At 37.0% G+C, this 17,660-nt stretch overlaps 2 protein-coding genes across 9 annotated transcripts in view; one reads left to right on the forward strand and one right to left on the reverse strand.

Moving 5' to 3' along the window:
- LOC18786470 (TMV resistance protein N) overlaps nt 1-17,660 on the reverse strand; it is a 114,406-nt gene that overhangs the window by 47,447 nt on the left and 49,299 nt on the right. The gene's annotated exons all lie outside the window — the stretch shown is intronic.
- The window catches only part of LOC109947473 (AP-4 complex subunit epsilon-like), a 25,907-nt gene continuing 16,168 nt past the window's right edge, over nt 7,922-17,660 (forward strand). For 5 of the 8 annotated variants that reach the window (XM_020557640.1, XM_020557641.1, XM_020557642.1 and 2 more), the window contains exon 1: nt 7,969-8,462. The gene's annotated coding sequence lies outside the window, so the exon portion shown is untranslated. Of the gene's footprint in view, nt 8,463-17,660 lie in introns of all 8 variants that reach the window. The other 3 variants (XR_002270237.1, XR_002270236.1, XM_020557644.1) reach the window with 2 other exon arrangements.

Genomic DNA, 17,660 nt, shown 5'->3' on the forward strand with positions numbered 1-17,660 from the left:
GTGTAGGTTGCTGAAATGAGGCCTGCAAGATGACCCACGAATTTGGACTGACAAGGAGTGTGGCCCAAATTGGTTCTGTCATTAAGCTCATATTCCTCTTGTGCCAATCAACCCTTAACATGCATGAATTGCATCAAATGTGATCCCCTTTTCTGTCCTAACCTACAAAACACACAAACATAGGTAAGAGACTCAAAATAAAGAGAAACTAAACAAAATTACTAAGCAAAGAAGGCATGCAAATGTGTGAAATTATGACCTTATCAGAGATATGAGAGCTTATTGTCTGCTCCCACCAGCTTCCTTTCTTGATTGCTTACCTTCTCTTGCAATCAATATCACATTATTTTTGCATTTTTTCTCTTTTTATAACTCTCTGTTCATAAGAGATTTTATTTCTTTAGAATGAACATCTGAAGAATGAATCCATGAAGTAATCCTAACTATGAGGGTTATTTGTTTTGACAGAGGCAAAAGAGTTGTGATTTTTGCTCTTGCAGGATATAACTAGATCATCAAGCACCACATTATATTTACTGGGCCGATATGAGCTTGAATGATACTTGAGAAAAGTTTCTCCCACCTAAGGATGTAAGCAATACTTGTGTTATTTTATGCTTATATACCTATTTGATATTTTATCTTGAAAGGTAACCAAATGGGGAGATAAGTCCATTCCAAAAGAATGGCTTGTATGTATCCATGAATTATTAACGCAAATTTAACAGATTGTAAGTTGGATACATTGATAATACACTGCACAGATTAAAGTCCCATAAGAACAGAATATGGGTATAGCAGTGATCGATATGATGCACGCCTGTTGCGTAGCAAATGATGTGGATTGAAGTCCCGAAAGGACAATCCTTTGACATGTCAATATTGATATTGTGCACGCCTAATGCGTAGCAAATTGTATAGGTTAAAGTCCCATAAATTAATTGACATGTATGTATTAATCTGTGGCATGCCTGCAGCATGACAGTGTATGGGTTCTAAATGTTCCAACTCCCTAAATGGAGATTATCCACGCCCTACTATAAAATAGCGCTCCATTGGAGGTTATAATCCACATTCTCACATAATAAAAGCCCCCTGCAGTGGCTTGGGTACCCAAAAGCAAAGAAATGCTTATAATTGATGTATGCGCATGCAAATGAGAATGGTGGGATCATAAATTGATGAATGACAAATTTTGATTTTGGAGTAGCTACTCAAATCATCAATGGGCTGTGTTGATTGGAACCACGTTCAATTGTTAAATGTCGACAATATCATTGGCCAAAATGGAATGAGGTAATTCCATTATAGATAAGAATGAACGTGAAGGAACAACCCACAGTACGAACCCCAAAATTTGTTAATACTGAATGTTATACTTAGGTGTTCGGAATAAAAGGGAATATACCTACTTTGTATGACACAATGTTTCTGGCAGAAACAAGGAATGTTGGGTTTTCTCCATATTTATAGATTCAATTGTGCCCCTTTATTGCACATTTACGGAGACCAACATGTTATCTTTAAGGGTTATTAAATGCACAGAGCATATCACCTGAAGTGATTCCCTAAAGATGTATAAATAGCTGGGTTAAAGCTATATAATGTGTCATAAAGTTTAATCCTTTTAAACAAAATCCTTGAAAGGATTGAAATTGCATGAAGCAAGTCCCTGAATGACATGTGCCTGAAGCACAAAATTTGTACTCAATATTAATGTACATAAATTACATCAGTGAGTATATTGATTATAATGTGTTTGCAACACATTAAAGCTTCTCAAGAGTTCAAGAAATATTTGTCTCGACTTAAGGATCGAGGATTATGCCAACGAGATTCTTGCTTATACTAAGAAAGTATTGAAGCATTTTTATGAGGATTATCCGTTGGACACTCTAATGATTTTCCGGAAGTATATTCGACCGGACATCATATTTTCCAGATAGGGCTCAACTCCATCACCATCATTTTGGAATGATGTGAGGTATATTTGATGCTATCTCCGCATAACACCTTGTACGGGCATATTCTTTCAAGTGAACTTACAAATAGCCCAAGTTTTGTTAGAAACGCGGACTCTGAAAATTTCTATGATTTACATAGAGATAGCTCACTGGATATATATTTACTTACTCAACTACGAGAATTGTTAATGGTTACATCCTCCACTCACTCCAAAAGATAGTCATGAAGACATCAGGGGGAGCATCCAGAAGTATGCTATACAGATTGTTGTACTCTTCTTTCTTCCTTCCATCAGTTCTCTACCTTACTAGGTTTTCTCCAAGCAAGATTTTAATGAGGCAACCAATCTAGGGACATGTGGTCTCCAAGGGGGAGTGTTGTAAAGTATAAAGTAGTGGAGCCCACTTACTATTTGTTTGTAGACTTTGGTGCATGAGTTTATTCACGGGTGAATAGTAAATAGTGAAGATGATTGGATAGAAACATCATGGGTGCCATTTATCATGCCTATAAATAGGCAATCCTCCTGCCTGCAAAGAAAGGAAGGGAAACGGAAAGAAACAAAGAAGAGGAAAGAGAGAAGAGGAAACAAAGAAGAGGAAAAAGAGAAAAGAGGAAAGAGAGAAAAGGAAAGAGACAAGAGGAAGAGAGGGAAGAAAGAGGAAAGAGAGAGCAGAGAGAAATTCTCCTAGAGAGAAAATTCAGTGAGCCACACATGTTGTAAACACTAAAGTTGTAGCCATATTATTTTATATAGTGAAAAGTTACTGCTGCTGCTCTCCGAGGACATAGGCATAGCCGAACCTCGTTAAATGCTGTGTCTCATCTACTTTACGTGCAGCTCAATATTCGTACATATTCCAGGTTATTTTTATAACAGTCATAGACTAGTTGGAACTCTTTCTTTTGTTTACCGGCCTCACCATATATATTAATATTATCAAGATTTCTGAGGTTAACATTCTCTATATAGATATTGTAATCTCAATGGGGTCTTATATGTCTCCCGTTCCCTTTTTCCCATTGACTTGAATGGTAATTTTTTATACGTCAACGCGGTTTCTGTCTTATGCTACGTTCCTACACTACAGTGTGAATGTTTTGAAGTAAATGGTAAGGAACCTTTCACGGAAACCTTCTCTTGGACAGTGATACCTACTCAGACACAGTTGGTGTCAATTGCCCCCATGCACATATCGTATAAATATCGACATATTAATGATAATATCAGAAAATATCGATGTCGATAATTTGGCTCACACTTCAGCAATATTTTATTCAAATAACGCTAAACTATTGAAAATATCGATGTAATGGGAAAAAAAAAGAAAAAAAGAAAAAAAAAAGGGGGAAAAAACACAAAGGGGATTCAAACCCCTCCCATTTCACTCCACCACCATATCACTTATATTTTTGTGATAATATTCTAAAATATTTATATTTATATTGTTTTGTTTTAAACTCTTTTTGCAAGAATAAAATTTTCACATGAGAATGAATCATTGACCTTTCCTTTTCAAGTTTCAACTTTTGAACTACTCACCACGTTTCAACTTACATCACTTACCCCACCATTCAACTACTTACCTACATTTCCCTACCATTCATATCTCATTCCTTTTGAGATGGAATCGAGCAGCTTATGGAAAGAATCTGAGACTTAATCTTCAAATTATTTTGCTTATGGACAACGTCAACTAATCTCAGATCCATATGGGTGGCAAGTTAACAATTATATGCAAAACTGTTTTGGGAATTTATCATTTGATGACTACTTTTGACAATACACTTACTCTACACATAGAGATGATGAAGATAGTGAAAAATTTGAACCTCATAGGAACTCTATGTGGTACTAAGTCACTCATGTATCTTACCATGCAATTTATAATATGTAAAATATTGTAGTAAATCATTATATATAAATGATTATGGTGTGTTTAATCTTCTTTCATTAATTACTACATATTTTCTACACTCACAGTGTTTGTCAGCTCGCTATATGATCAACTTAAATCAGTTAAATCCATCATACAATGCATTTCCTTCCAATTTTTTGTGATAAACTAATAGATAATTGACTAAATAAACATCCTCCAAAGTTTCAACAAAAATTTCCAAGTTTTTCTTACAATTTCCATGGTTTTTATTCAATTTTTATCGATATCGATAATATCACGATATTTTCATCGAAATTTTCGTGTTTTTGGACTACTAATATTTCCGATATCATCGATATTTTAGACCTTGGTGTCAATTGCCCCCCATTGATGTAATGACCCAAACCTAAAATTCATATTTAATTAGTAATTTATTATGTGGAAAGACAATTTTGCCCTTGGAATAATTTATTAACGAAAAGTTGACTTTTTGACCGAAAAGGAATTTGACAATTCCACATACACCGTTGCGTAGAGCACGACGAAACGAGTTCGTAGACACGAAGTGAACTCGAATCGGAGTTTTAACAAAGAAAATAGGGTTAAAATATCACGAGGGGCAAAATGGTAATTTGAAAACTAAGATTTTAAATCCTCACCGAGACCTGCGAGTATATGTCACCCATGGTGATGCAAGGAATTGACGGATATAAGGAATTGATGGAAATAAGGGTACACCTAGGTGATAGTTTTAAACTGTTTTCAAAAGTAATGTTGACTATGAATATGATTAGTTTCTATACATGTATAATTATAGAAGTGCATTGAATTCAGAAATAAAGAGAATAAGTTAGTTTGTATAATTATTTTTACAGTGGGGTTAGTATGTTCATATGCTATTTTCTAAACCTTGTTTTGGGTCCACTCACCCTTTTTCATATTTTGCGCCCCCAGGCAGTAGACGTGCACAGGAATCCACCACCGGGCCGTTTTCCATCTTCTGCGCCTTTCCTTTGATGTAGGATTTTTGTTTTGTAAAATGATTAACTCCTTTGTAAATTCTTAGTAGTTGCTCTGATGTTTTGCCCTAGATTGAGAATTGAACGGTTAGACTGTATATATATGTATGCTGGCAGTTGGATGTATATATATACTTGTTTGGCAGGTGTAAATGTGTTGGTATTGAGCCAGTTACAAAGGAAACTCTGCCGGTTTTTCGGTAGACGTCAACCTTGTTATTTTATCATGTTTTGTTTAGAAGGGCAAATAGGTCATTTATGCCCGACATTCGTCAAGTGTTGGACACGCACAGGATCCGGCTCGGATTCCAAAGCCGAATTTGGATCGGGTCCTGTCAATTGACCCTTTTCTTTTACCTACAAAACAGGCCAAATACAAACTAGACTGTACCTTTGCTGCACCATGTTTGTCTAAAGCAGCTTCACACGGTAGATCACCCGGTGATGTATGTGATATAAACTAATTATAAAATGTTAAAAGCTAGGAGTACATTCATACAATCAAAACCAAATGGGCCATAAGTACCAATACCATACCAAATCAAGTAGAAATTTCAGTGCCTTTGGTACAAAATATATGCTAGAACAAGAAACACATTCAAAGCAAAGGCATATCAATGTCTTTAAGTAGTGCCTAATTACTGTGTAACATGATTTAACATGTTAGAAATTGAACAACCACAAAAATAAAAAGAAGAGGCACACTCCTAGTCTTGTGATGAAAGTCTTCGAAGTAGATGTGAGAGCCATAGTAGTAAATAGTAAAGGGTAAGGAAAAGAACCTTTCTGACGCGCAACAGCTTTTTTTTCATCAGTTCATGATGATGCTTTTTTCTTTGGAAGATTCACTATTATATCCAATATTCAAATTATAAAAATACCCTATATGAAATAGACTTTAGAAACACACTCAAAGCTCATTTACAACATAACAAATAGGCTTTTAACTTCTTATAAATTACAAAACTGCCATCAATTCTTTAAAACAAGCTCAACCCCAAAATCTCATAAAAATACCTAAAACACTCAATAGGCATCAAAGTAATTTAATAATCAATATTAAATTTAAGAAGACTAGCTGTCATTTTTTTGGGTTTGTTTATAGAAATTCAAAGGTGTAGGTTTTATTTATAATATTAGTGCTAAGAATGGGTATATCACTAAATATCTCTTTTTCTTTTTGACTAACATCTCTTCACAATTGTTTAGCCTTCATTGACTGGATTCACCTCATGAAGAGAAATTTCGTTTGCACCTTCAAGCGTAAGGAGTCGGTATCTTTTTGTCTTTGAAGGTAACACGCTTTTTGCTACATGATAAATAGGTACATTATGAAAAAGTAGGTACTCAAAAAAAAAAAAACATACATACATATAGGGAGATGTCTTTGTAAGGCCATCTCTAGTCATAGGGCTAGATGTAGTTTAGGGCTAAGTATTTAGCCCACCAAAATATTAATTTTTTAAAGAATAGTGCGGGACTAAATTTTCTATCTCCATCCATATAGGGCTATATTTTAGGGTCCTTCATATTTTATTATTTTGAGAAAAACTGTGGTACAACACTCATGCATTCCACAACTATGTATTGTTTAATTTAATTAAACTACTATTTAGAGACAATATTTCATGACCAATAATTTTTTATAATTTTTTAAATAACACTTGAAAACATTTAAAAAGGTGACCACATTTATTTTATTTTTTTTTTAAAAAGGATGGGTTTCAATCGTCTAACCTCCAACAGTCATGATCAGTAATTTTTTATAATTTTTTTACAAATTGAAAACATTTACAAAGGTGACCACATTTTAAAAATAAAAAAAAGGGTTGGGTTGTAATAGTCTGACCTCCAATGGTCATGACCAATAATTTTTTATAAATTTTTCTTAAACAACACGAATTAAAAACATTTGAAAGGACTTTTAAAAATATATTGATGACGTCATCGCTTTTATTGTTGTCTGTTGGATATGCATTTGCACGAGATGATTCGTGTTCTTACCCACACTTGATAATTTATCTTCTTCAAAAGCACATGCATAGGACCCACAAAAAATTTGACCTAGGCCAAAGCTAGGCTAAATGTGGCCCGGTTGGAGGGCTAAATGGCCAAATGTGGCCCTCCAAATTTGGCCAAAATTTTGTTTAGCCCATGATTGGAGATGAGTTTTGCATTATTTTAGGACTATATTTGGGATATAGTCTATGACTGGAGATGACCTAATAGAGAAATAGGTACATTGTTCCTATATTATAACTTCGTTTTCAAGAAGTAAAGAAATCCTTTACATCAAAAGAAAAAGGGCAACTTAGTAGTCTTTCACAATTCAATTGCTTTTCTTTTCACCTATTCGTTTTTTTTCCAGGAAAAAAGATAACAAAAACCACCCTGCTAAGAAATGATGTGAAAAATCACATGACAATATACACACCGAATCCACACGACGGAAAAATATCAAAAAGATTCTTTGCAAAGGCCCTTATGATAATAAAAAATGACAGAAAATTAGCTTTGCGTTTAGATTGCACGAGTTTTGGTGAAGAAATTTCATTGTAACCGCAAGTGATATGTCCTTTACTTTTCAAGATGCCTTGGTTTTTCTTTTGACAAGCATTACCTTTACTTTTTCTTTTGACCAGCATTGCTTTACTTTTTCTTTTTGTTACAGAAGAAAAAAAGGGCATTAAAATGTTTCACAACTCATAGTGAAAAGAAAAGAGACAACACCATGCCAACAAATAATGTGAAAGGACAGAGAAATTTACAAGGGGATTGTCTCAAATAATCACTTTTGCAAACCCTTATTCTGATATAATCACTTTAGAGTATCTCCATCCGATATGTTAAACGTGCCACATAGACATTTAACAGCTAGAAATAACATTTTACGTCACTCCAACCGACGTGTCAAAGCTGATGTAGAATGAAGGCTGGAGGTTGAGATGTTATTTTTGACATTCCAAAAACAAGATGTCAAAGGAATATTCTTCTTTTCTTTTCTTTTTAATTAAAAATGAATCAACACTAAAATATAATAAAAATAATAATTAATTTAACATATCGTGTAGAGTGTAAAGCTATATAAGATGTCAAATTGCTGCATCAGCTATCAAATTTAAATTTGATGTTTGGTATTTGACGAGATGTCACAAATTTTAATCTGATATAATCACATGGGCACTTGAAAATACCAAACTACCCTTCATATAAATAGATACTTCTTGCCTATCGATTGCCCTCACTGTTCGCTCTCTCTCTCTCAAGCAGCTCTCTCTTCGCGCGCTCTCTCACAGTTATCTCTTTCTCTCTCAGCGATTTCTCTCTCCATCGTCGCTCCACGACCACCACCACTCTGTTTCTCCCTCTCTCGCGAAACCCACCTCTGTGTCAATTTCCCAAAAAAAAACTCAAACTTTATCCCCTACCTAGGGTTATCTCGTCTTACAAATCCAACGCAGAAAAAAGCTCGATGTGGATCAGTTCAACTGTGGGAATCATTAACAAGAAGCTCGATGTGGATCTGTTCCAAAATGTCCATTGTTGCCGCAATGGGCTATCGGGTTCTTGTCTCGGATCGTGGAAACGGGGCATCTGGGTATTTATTTATAGGGAAATAGCCCAAAATGCCACCATTTTTATAATTGTAATTGAAAATACCACTCTTTTTTTAAAATTTTGGAACTATGACCTATAAATAGAATTTTATTGTCCCCTTATTGCACAGATATCACTTTTGCTGAAATTTTATTGTCTCTGTTTTGCTGAAGTTCTCTCTCGCCTCTGTCTCTTCGCTGCCCTCTGTTTCTCTTCACTCTCCGGTGGGTTTGCTCCGAATCTGTGGTCCTTCAGCTCTCAGTCTCTCCTCACTCAGCTCCGACTGTCTCTTCTCTCTTCCTCTCCCAGCGAAAGGTACTGTTCATCGGCATTTTCTTACAGTTTAAGGGTTTCTCTCAAGTTGTTTTAGGGTTTATGCATTTCTCTGAAATTGGCTGATGGGTTTGTTCGAAATTGGTTGAAGGTTTAGGGGTTTCGCTGAAATTAGTTTAGGGGTTTGTTCGAAATTGGTTGAAGGTTTAGGGGTTTCTCTGAAATTGGTTTAGGGGTTTCATCGAAATTGTTTTAGGGGTTTGTCTGAAATGATCTGAGTATGATGATTCCTTGTTTCAAACAGTGAATGGGTTTGTTCTTTGTGGACTGATGCTTGCACTGCTGTTGTGTTGCTGTTGCTGTTGCTATTGCTGTCGTATTGTGTTTTTTTGCTAGTGTATTGCTAATGTAGTGATGTTGTGTTGGCATTTTAGTGCAGTTGTATTTTTAGTTTTAGTTGCAGTTATTGAATGGTATTTGGTGGCTTAGTATGAGTCTTTATGAGCATTGCATTTAACCTTCTTAGAAGTCTAATTGGTATCTATTTTGTTTGTTGAAGATGATATCTAAAGTGTAAGACAATTAACCTGTGTATGGTGATTTCTTCTCTGTGGATCATTACCAAAAAATACTCGCTGATTATATTTTACGTAGAAAATGTGGCCATGAAAAGAATTTGTGGCTAAAACTCCATGATGGAAGCAACCATTTTGAAATATCTTAAGCAAACTGTTGGTGGCTTGCTAAATTCCTTAATTTTTTTCTCTTTATCTTCCAACGAGGTAGTGACCCTTCACATTACACTCAATTGTGCAAAGGATTTGCATGGTTGTCTGATGGAATCGAAGAATAATTTACATAGAAAGAATTTCCTTTGTTATCGTTCGTAGTTTTTCATATATGAAAGAAACTTCTAGATTGATAAAATATCTCAAGACAGAGTTTGACAAAATCAAGTATTGTATAAATATTTGAACTTGTAAACTCCCAACCATATCATACTTTTTGTTTGAGAATAATGCTTGTTAATTCGACATATTTTTGTATAACTTTGTTTACTAAGTTTAGGGCTTGCATATTGGATATGGATGAGTTTTGTTTAGAACCATATGTGGTGTAATATGAGTTGTTTAAAAGTTTGCTGTTTTGTGCTTGATCATTGTGTGCTTAAAAGAAAGCGGGAAATGAGTGAAGATGGGAACCTACCAGCAGCAGCTGTGGTTTAGAGAAATGGGGACATTGATTTTGCTATAAGCTAACTGTTTAAGCTTTTGCTTTTGTTGTTTGTGTATGGATACTTAGAGAAGTCTGTTTCTGAGGAGAACTTATAATTTTGTAATTGTACATGTCTTACAAACATTTTATACCGTTTTGATGGTTTATTTATGAATTTATCTTTCATTTTTTGTTAAGAAAAAACTGAAGGGATGGTGCCAATTTCTTTCATTTTCTTACATTTGAAAGGAGGGCCATAGTAGAGTCAGTACTGTGGTTGCCACTAATTCATAGGATGTTCCATTACATTATACCTTGAAGTGAATAAATTGTTTCCCAATGTCTTGTTGTTTTTTAAAACTCTTTCTAGTCAGATAGATTGATATCGTTACTCTTGAATTGTTGTCAATTAGGCTTGTGCTACCGCACATTCCCATTCTAGCTGAAGCTGTCTCATGATTAGATGGTGTGATTATATGGTGTGTTGAGATGTGTGTTTAGATATTATATTATGCAGGAGTGGTAGAGTACTGGGTGTGTTGAAACTTGGCTTTGAGCCATTAAATGAGGAGGTCAGTTGTAAATAGCTGGGGTTTTGTTTATGATATGTATTTTTTGAATTTTTTTCACTTCATATCCTATAATAGGCTGTTCAAAAGTGGTGATTGTTTATTGCTTGTTATTGTGTAGATTGCAACCGACTGAAATTTTGTTTATAATATTGGCATGCAGGGAAATATGGTTGGTGAAATGAAGTTGATGATTGCGGAGGAACAAAAATTCCAAGGGAAAGCATTGTCGTTATCCCATACGAAGACGGCAATCACTACGATAAAGGAGAAATTCACTGAACAGCAGCTGCAACTGTTTGAACAGAGTTGTTTTGGTCATCTCCTAGGGATTGAGGACCTCAAGTGGACTTCTCCGATTGTCCACGGGTTGCTGCTCAGGAAAGCTGATCCCAAGACAGTTTCCCAACTGAACGGGATCAAATTCATTGTTGGCAAGAAGGTCATCCAATTCACGGCGCAGCAATTTTGCATCGTGACAGGGCTAAGGTTTGGAAACCTTCCCTTGATTCCGATTCCCACGAATGAGAACTGCTCATTGAAACGGAAGTACTTTGCCAACGATAAAGCTGTGAACCTGTCGGAATTAGAAAAGGCCTTCCTCCAATGCGATGATGTGGACGATGTATTCAAGCTTGGATTCGTATACTTTGCTGTCTTTGTGCTGTTGGGCAGCGAAAAACATGTCCACATTGACATGCGATATTTGAAGTTGGCGGAAGACCTTGAAGACTTTGGGAAGTATCCATGGGGTGCTGTGTCTTATGCGAAGACAAATGCGTCACTGCTGAGGGCACTTTGTGCAGATTACCAGCGAGTGAAAGTGCCCACAAAAACTGCCAAAACAAAAAAATCTGGAAAGAAACCAACAACAACGGCAACCGGTAGACCAAGAGAGTACCACCTCAAAGGTTTTCCGTATGCACTTCAGGTGAGCAAATGTCCATTGATGTTGAAGTTAAATTGCATTTGTTTACAATGACTGACCTTTTATTCCTGAAACCAGATTTGGGCGTATGAGGTGTTTCCAGCGTTGGCTGCACTACATTTGGTGGTGCACGAAGAAAATGCGCACATCCCTCGTTTACTACATTGGAGGAGCAATAGTTCGCCGCGTTTTTATGAGCTAATGAGCCAAGTATTCGAGAACCGTGAGGTTAGTTCAGTTTTTAATGATCATGTTCGGGATATGAAAATATAATATAATTACTTTACTGATATGCATATTGTATGTGTAAATTGCAGGTTGATGTGCAGCTTCTTCGGCCATCTGTGATGGACAAGCAGCAGCCGTATTGGACTTGGGGTGACAGTGCTGACGACAGTGAAGAACTTGTTGACTTGTTGGGCGATGACGCTGAACAACAAACCGGCACTTCTGCCTCTGTAGAAGAAAAAGAGAAGGACATTGACGATACTGCAAACCTTCCGTCGTCTTCTAAGGCAAGCATTACAGTTTTTCGAAGATATACGTCATATTACAATAGGAAAATAACTGCTGTATAGTTGCAATATTTTGTGGCCTGCATAGTAACACATGCATTATAACTTAGTGCAGGGTACAGTCGCGTCCAGAGAGTTACGCACTTTGAAGCGTGACTTTCAAAGGACAAAGGATGAATTGGCCAAAGTTTCCCTATCAAATCGAGCACTTTGCGACAGAGTGCATCAGTTGGAAGACAAGGTACGGAAGGAGTCAATGAAAGCTGAAAAAGAGTTCGAAAAATATACAAAGTGTGTGGAGGATTTCCGCAACACCCTGTCTTCAATGGAGCATTATTTTAAGTTGGAGATAGAGCAGCTGAAAAAACAAAATGGTGGGGTGAATGAAGCTGCGGAAGGACATGAGGACCTCGGTAGTCCTCATATGAATGAAGGAGGCAACAATGACTTGTCGCCATTACATGCCTATGTAAGTCCGCTGACAGAACCGACAGTAATGGAAACACAAGTCCCCGGTGATGGAGCCGAACCTTCCGCAGCCATGGTAGTTGAAGAGGCAAAAATGGCCGCTTCAGTTCCTCACTCAGAAGTGCATGAAGTAGCTGACCCGACAGAATCCGATGAGCTGCCTACCCCGAAAGATGTTGCTGGGTGTGACGAAATCTGCCAAAGAGTCATGAAGCTGTTAGAAGATTGGAAAATCACTAAGAGTATGCCATCGGGAGGTTTGATGAATCCTCCAAGTCCACCCACAGTTACTATGGCTGGTGATGAAGAAGGTAGTTCAAGTGTTGAAAACAAAGAAGTGGAAGGTAAAGGGTGCAGACAGAAGCGCCCGGCGCAGACATTGTTGAGCCCATTTACAGATCCTTTGAGGAAGAAGAGGACGATGACTGTGTCGGCTGCGACTGCAACCCCGCCATGTTTTGATCCATCCAAATCCTTGCCCATTGAAGATGTGAAGGCAGTAATACAGTTTTGCAGTGCCTGGAAAAGCGATATCAGGTTACGATTCTTGACCTTTCAATTCCAATATTCATCCTATTCTACTATGTAGTCATACACTAATGAGAGAATGCAGAGTTTGCTTTAATATACATGTGTCTTTTTTTCATCAACAAAGTCATATTTATGACATGACTACACAAGTAACCGTTGCAAGTTTGCCTTTTGTAGTGCGGAGGTGCAGCTGGAATCATTTTCAGTGGGCGCTGATTTTTTCTACAGACTTGTCGATGAAACCGAATGGATGAGCTCAAGGGTAACGATACACAAAGCTGTACTTTATTACGATAATTCAATTGTTTTCTCACCTTTTTTAAGTGTTGAGTTGTATGAAATTGTGCTAATATTATATGTGTCAACTTTCAGCACCTGGACATGGCAACCTTTCTTATCCGCAAAAGGCAACTATCTCATCCGTTGGTTTTTGGAATGGACTGGACAACGGCAGATTGTTGCTTGCAGGTAAACATGTAACCATTGTGCAGCAATTTGTGCTTCATTTGCTGTCGGTTGTGCTTTTCTAATATGCCTTCATTTAAATTTGTGCAGCAATTTCTAGAGCCGTTCAAACCGACGGCCAGGAAACGTGGATCGAAGAAGGCTGCTAGTTCAAACACCGTTGACCTTCCAGCCAGCAAGGTGAAGAATTTACATCACTTTGTGCGTGGTACGTGGCAACACGGCTATGCCCAAGCTTGGAAAAAAGTCCGGAAGGTGTATTTTCCATATAATCTGAAAGGGTCTCATTGGGTTGCAATCGAACTTGATTTCGTAAGACATACTGCAACCGTGTATGACTCCTATATTGATTATACGAAACGTTCAAAGTTGGTTACGCATCTGCACCCTATTAGCGATACGCTGGCACGAGTGCTGTTCGATATGCACTTTTATGATGATTCTGAGGTTGAAGAGGTGAAGCAAAAGGGGCTGACGATGTCGATGTATACGCCATTCTCAGTGTGCAGCATTGCAGATGTGCCACAACAACGAGATGGGTAACGTTTGTGAATTTTGTGCTGTTTATCCAAATTTGACATAACTGCAGTTCTAATTTCCCAACTAATTGGCCTCACAGTGCGTCTTGCGGAATCTTGACCGTCAAATTCATCGAGCATCTCAGTGCTGGGATGTCGGTAGATAAAGTTGACCCTTTGAAGATCAAATATTACCGACTCAAGCTTGCAATTGAGGGTTTAAGGGGGGAGGCATATTTATGAGGTAAATTTCTTCATGTCCGTTAATTCACCTCACGCTGTAAGTTTCTTTTCGGCTGTCTATGCTAACACAAATACAAAAACTTATTTGGTACTATGAACTGATTTTGCAGTATGATATTTGGCACTATGAACAATGAACTGATTTGGTGGCAGTTACAAATGAACATAGTCTTCATTCTAGAACTGCCCTTCATAAATGCCTTCATCTGCACTGAACCTAATTGTTATTGCAGGTCGGTCTCAACCAAGGGTTGATTGCAATATTCCAACCAAGATGACCATACACTGTTATTTGATGTAGGTTTTTTGTATGACATGGCTTTGCTTTAATTGGTTTGGTTGTTCCAAGTTTTATGTTCTGGTTTATCTCACAGTAACTGCCGAGTCATTTTTCATTTCATGTATTTGTCCGTGGTATTTTGTTCCCCAATATTCTGATTATGGTCAATATGTAAACCTTGGCCAGGGTCTGCGGGAATGGATATTCAAAAGTACATAAAGGTTGAGAAGGTCCCTGGTGGCCAGTTGGAAGATTCAGTGGTTCGCAAAGGAGTAATGAATAACAAAGATGTTATTGCACCTGGAAAAATGAGAAGAAAGATTTTCAACCAACGCATCATTCTTCTTGATTGGCCGCTCGAATATAAGAAAGGCGAGAACCAAACAAATGCTGAGTTGCTTAAAGAAGAAGATTGGGGAGTCCTGCTACAATTGGAAGAAGAATACATCGAGAGGCTATGTGTGCAAATATTGAAGTTTAAACCAGATGTGGTTATCACAGAAAAGGGGCTTAGTGACTTGGCATGCCATTATTTTAGCAAGGCCGGCGTCAGTGGAATGAGGAGGTTGCGGAAAACAGATAATAACCGAATTGCCAAGGCTTGTGGGGCTGTAATTGTTAACAGACCAGATGAATTGCAACAGTCTGATGTTGGTACACGCGCTGGGATATTTGAGGTTAAGAAAATTGGTGATGAGTTTTTTGCATTCATTGTTGATTGCAAAGAGCCTAAAGCATGTACTATACTCTTGAGAGGTCCTAGTAAGGATCTGTTAAATGAAGTGGAAAGGAATTTGTACGTATAATGGTTTTACTTCTTTGTCCCCATTACGTAGAATAAATATATTATGCTGAAATGTCTTATTTACTCCCTTATATCTGGTCATAGGATGCCATGTCTGTAGCAAGAAACATCCTCAAGAATCCGAAACTTGGTATGGCCACAATAAATATACAATACGAAGGCAATAGTAGAGCAATATAAGTACAATATAAAGGCAATATTAGGGCAATATACATACAATACATACACATTACAGTATTAAGGGAATACAAACACAATACAAATGCAATATTAAGTCAATGTACATACAATACATACACATTACAGACAACATTTCACACATGCGAAAGAAATCGCCTCCCAAACTGAACAATACTATCTATCCCGCGAAGGGAAAATGAAGGCAACAAAAGATCCATGTACTCGGGTGAGATGAACTGAAGCAGTATTCACCGTTAGTACAGGTCCATCAAAAGATCCATGTCTTTGTCCTTTCTTCTCGCTGCATGCACGAGGCTATGATGAGCCATTCCATCAGAACCCATATTCAGTACCTGCCAGACACCAGCTACATCAATTTCACTCCAATTGTGGTCTGGTGAGATGACCGAAGCATAATCTCGGAACATTTCGAAGCCGTTGTTGAAACATTCAACCATTTCATGGTTATATTCTTCAGATTGTGTGAATGTTTCGAGGGCATTTTTCTTTGTGTCTTCCAATTTCAACTTCAAGGACTCTAACTCTTTGCTCCGACTTTTTGCTTTAAGAGCTTGCTTCACCTCTCCAGCGTATGCTTTGTTCAACTTGTTGACCAAGTTTCCCATAACTTGGCCATGAATATCGCACTTACTCTCCCACCAATCCGTTGCCTTTGACATATATTGGAGGTGGTGCTTGACGGCAGAGATTTTGTCAAGGGGATCATGAGTGTCAGCCTCACTTCCAGACGAAGTGGGATCATGATTGGGAGTCCGAGGTGGAGATGGGAATGGCACATGCCAGGGTGGTCCCCCGGGTAACTCACATGCTCGTTAGGAGGGCGTACATCTGACATGTTGAAGTATTACTGGGGACAATTCACAGCTGTTGCCTGCAACCAAACAAATAGAGGTACATTCAGTCTCCAGTTGCAAACGACTATATGGTTAGGTTGAGTGGAGAATATTTGCCTTTCAGTAAGACTAATTACCTTTCCCGTTAAGAAGGTGCCTCTGTTGCAGTTCTATATAGGAAGGTTCAGTTATATGTACGAACTTATATGAGGTAAATTGGGTTTTGTGTTGGTGCATTAAATTGATGGGATTCAAAACTACACCATTAACTCCTTGGCTGTAAGTTACAGCAGTACAACATGACATTAACAACAATAAAATTGGCTTCCAAACGACAAAAAACCAAACCTGAATGGGAGATACGAAATTGTGGATTGGAACCCAAAATAGGACTATGTAAGTAAGCATTTATTGCGAATTTCAGAACACAAAATTGGAAAATAGGAAAATAGCAAAACACGAAAATTGGAAATTTGGAAAAGTGAAAACTTAAAACTTGGATATGGGAAATAAGGAAACTTGGAAAATTGGAAATTGAAGAAATGGAAAATTGGAAAATCGGAAATACGAAAAAATGGAAAGTTGGAAAATTGGAAAATTGGAAAATTGGAAAATTGGAAAAAGGAAATAAGGAAAAATTGGAAACAGGAAACTAGGCAATAGGATCAAATGACAGTTGGAAAATTCGAAAATTGGAAAAAGAAAATAAGGAAAAATTGGAAACAGGAAAGTAGGCAATATGATCAAATGACAGTTGGAAAATAGGAAAATTGGAAAAAGGAAAAAAGGACACTTGGAAAATAGGAAATTTGGAAATTGTAAATTGGAAAAGAAAGCAACTTGGAAAATTGGAAAATTTGAAATTGGACAAAAGGAAACTTGGAAAATAGGAAAATAGGAAAATAGGAAAATAGGAAAAAAGGAAATAGGAAATAAAGGAAACTCTGAAAACATGAAAAGTCGAAAATTCGAAATAGTAAATAAGAAAAAAGGACACTTGGAAAATAGGCAAATAAGCAAATTGGGACATTGAAAATTGGAAAATTGGAAAAATGGAATATTGGATAACTAGATAAATGAAAAATAGGAAATAAGGCAACTTGGAAAATAGCAAAATTGGAAATTGAACAAAAGGACAGTTACCAAAATGAAAAATTTGAAATTGGAAAAAAAGGAACTTAGAAAATAGTCGAATTGGAAATAAAAACATTGGATAATTGGACAAAATGTTAAATTTTGAAAAATGGAAATAGGAAACAGGGACACATGGAAAATCAGAAAACTGGAAACGAATTGAAATTGTGGAAATGGGAAATAAGACAATTACCATATTGGACAATTTAATTACTGTCTGA

This window comes from Prunus persica, chromosome G2 (assembly GCF_000346465.2).
Source record: "Prunus persica cultivar Lovell chromosome G2, Prunus_persica_NCBIv2, whole genome shotgun sequence".
In the NCBI taxonomy this organism is placed as follows: domain Eukaryota; kingdom Viridiplantae; phylum Streptophyta; class Magnoliopsida; order Rosales; family Rosaceae; genus Prunus; species Prunus persica.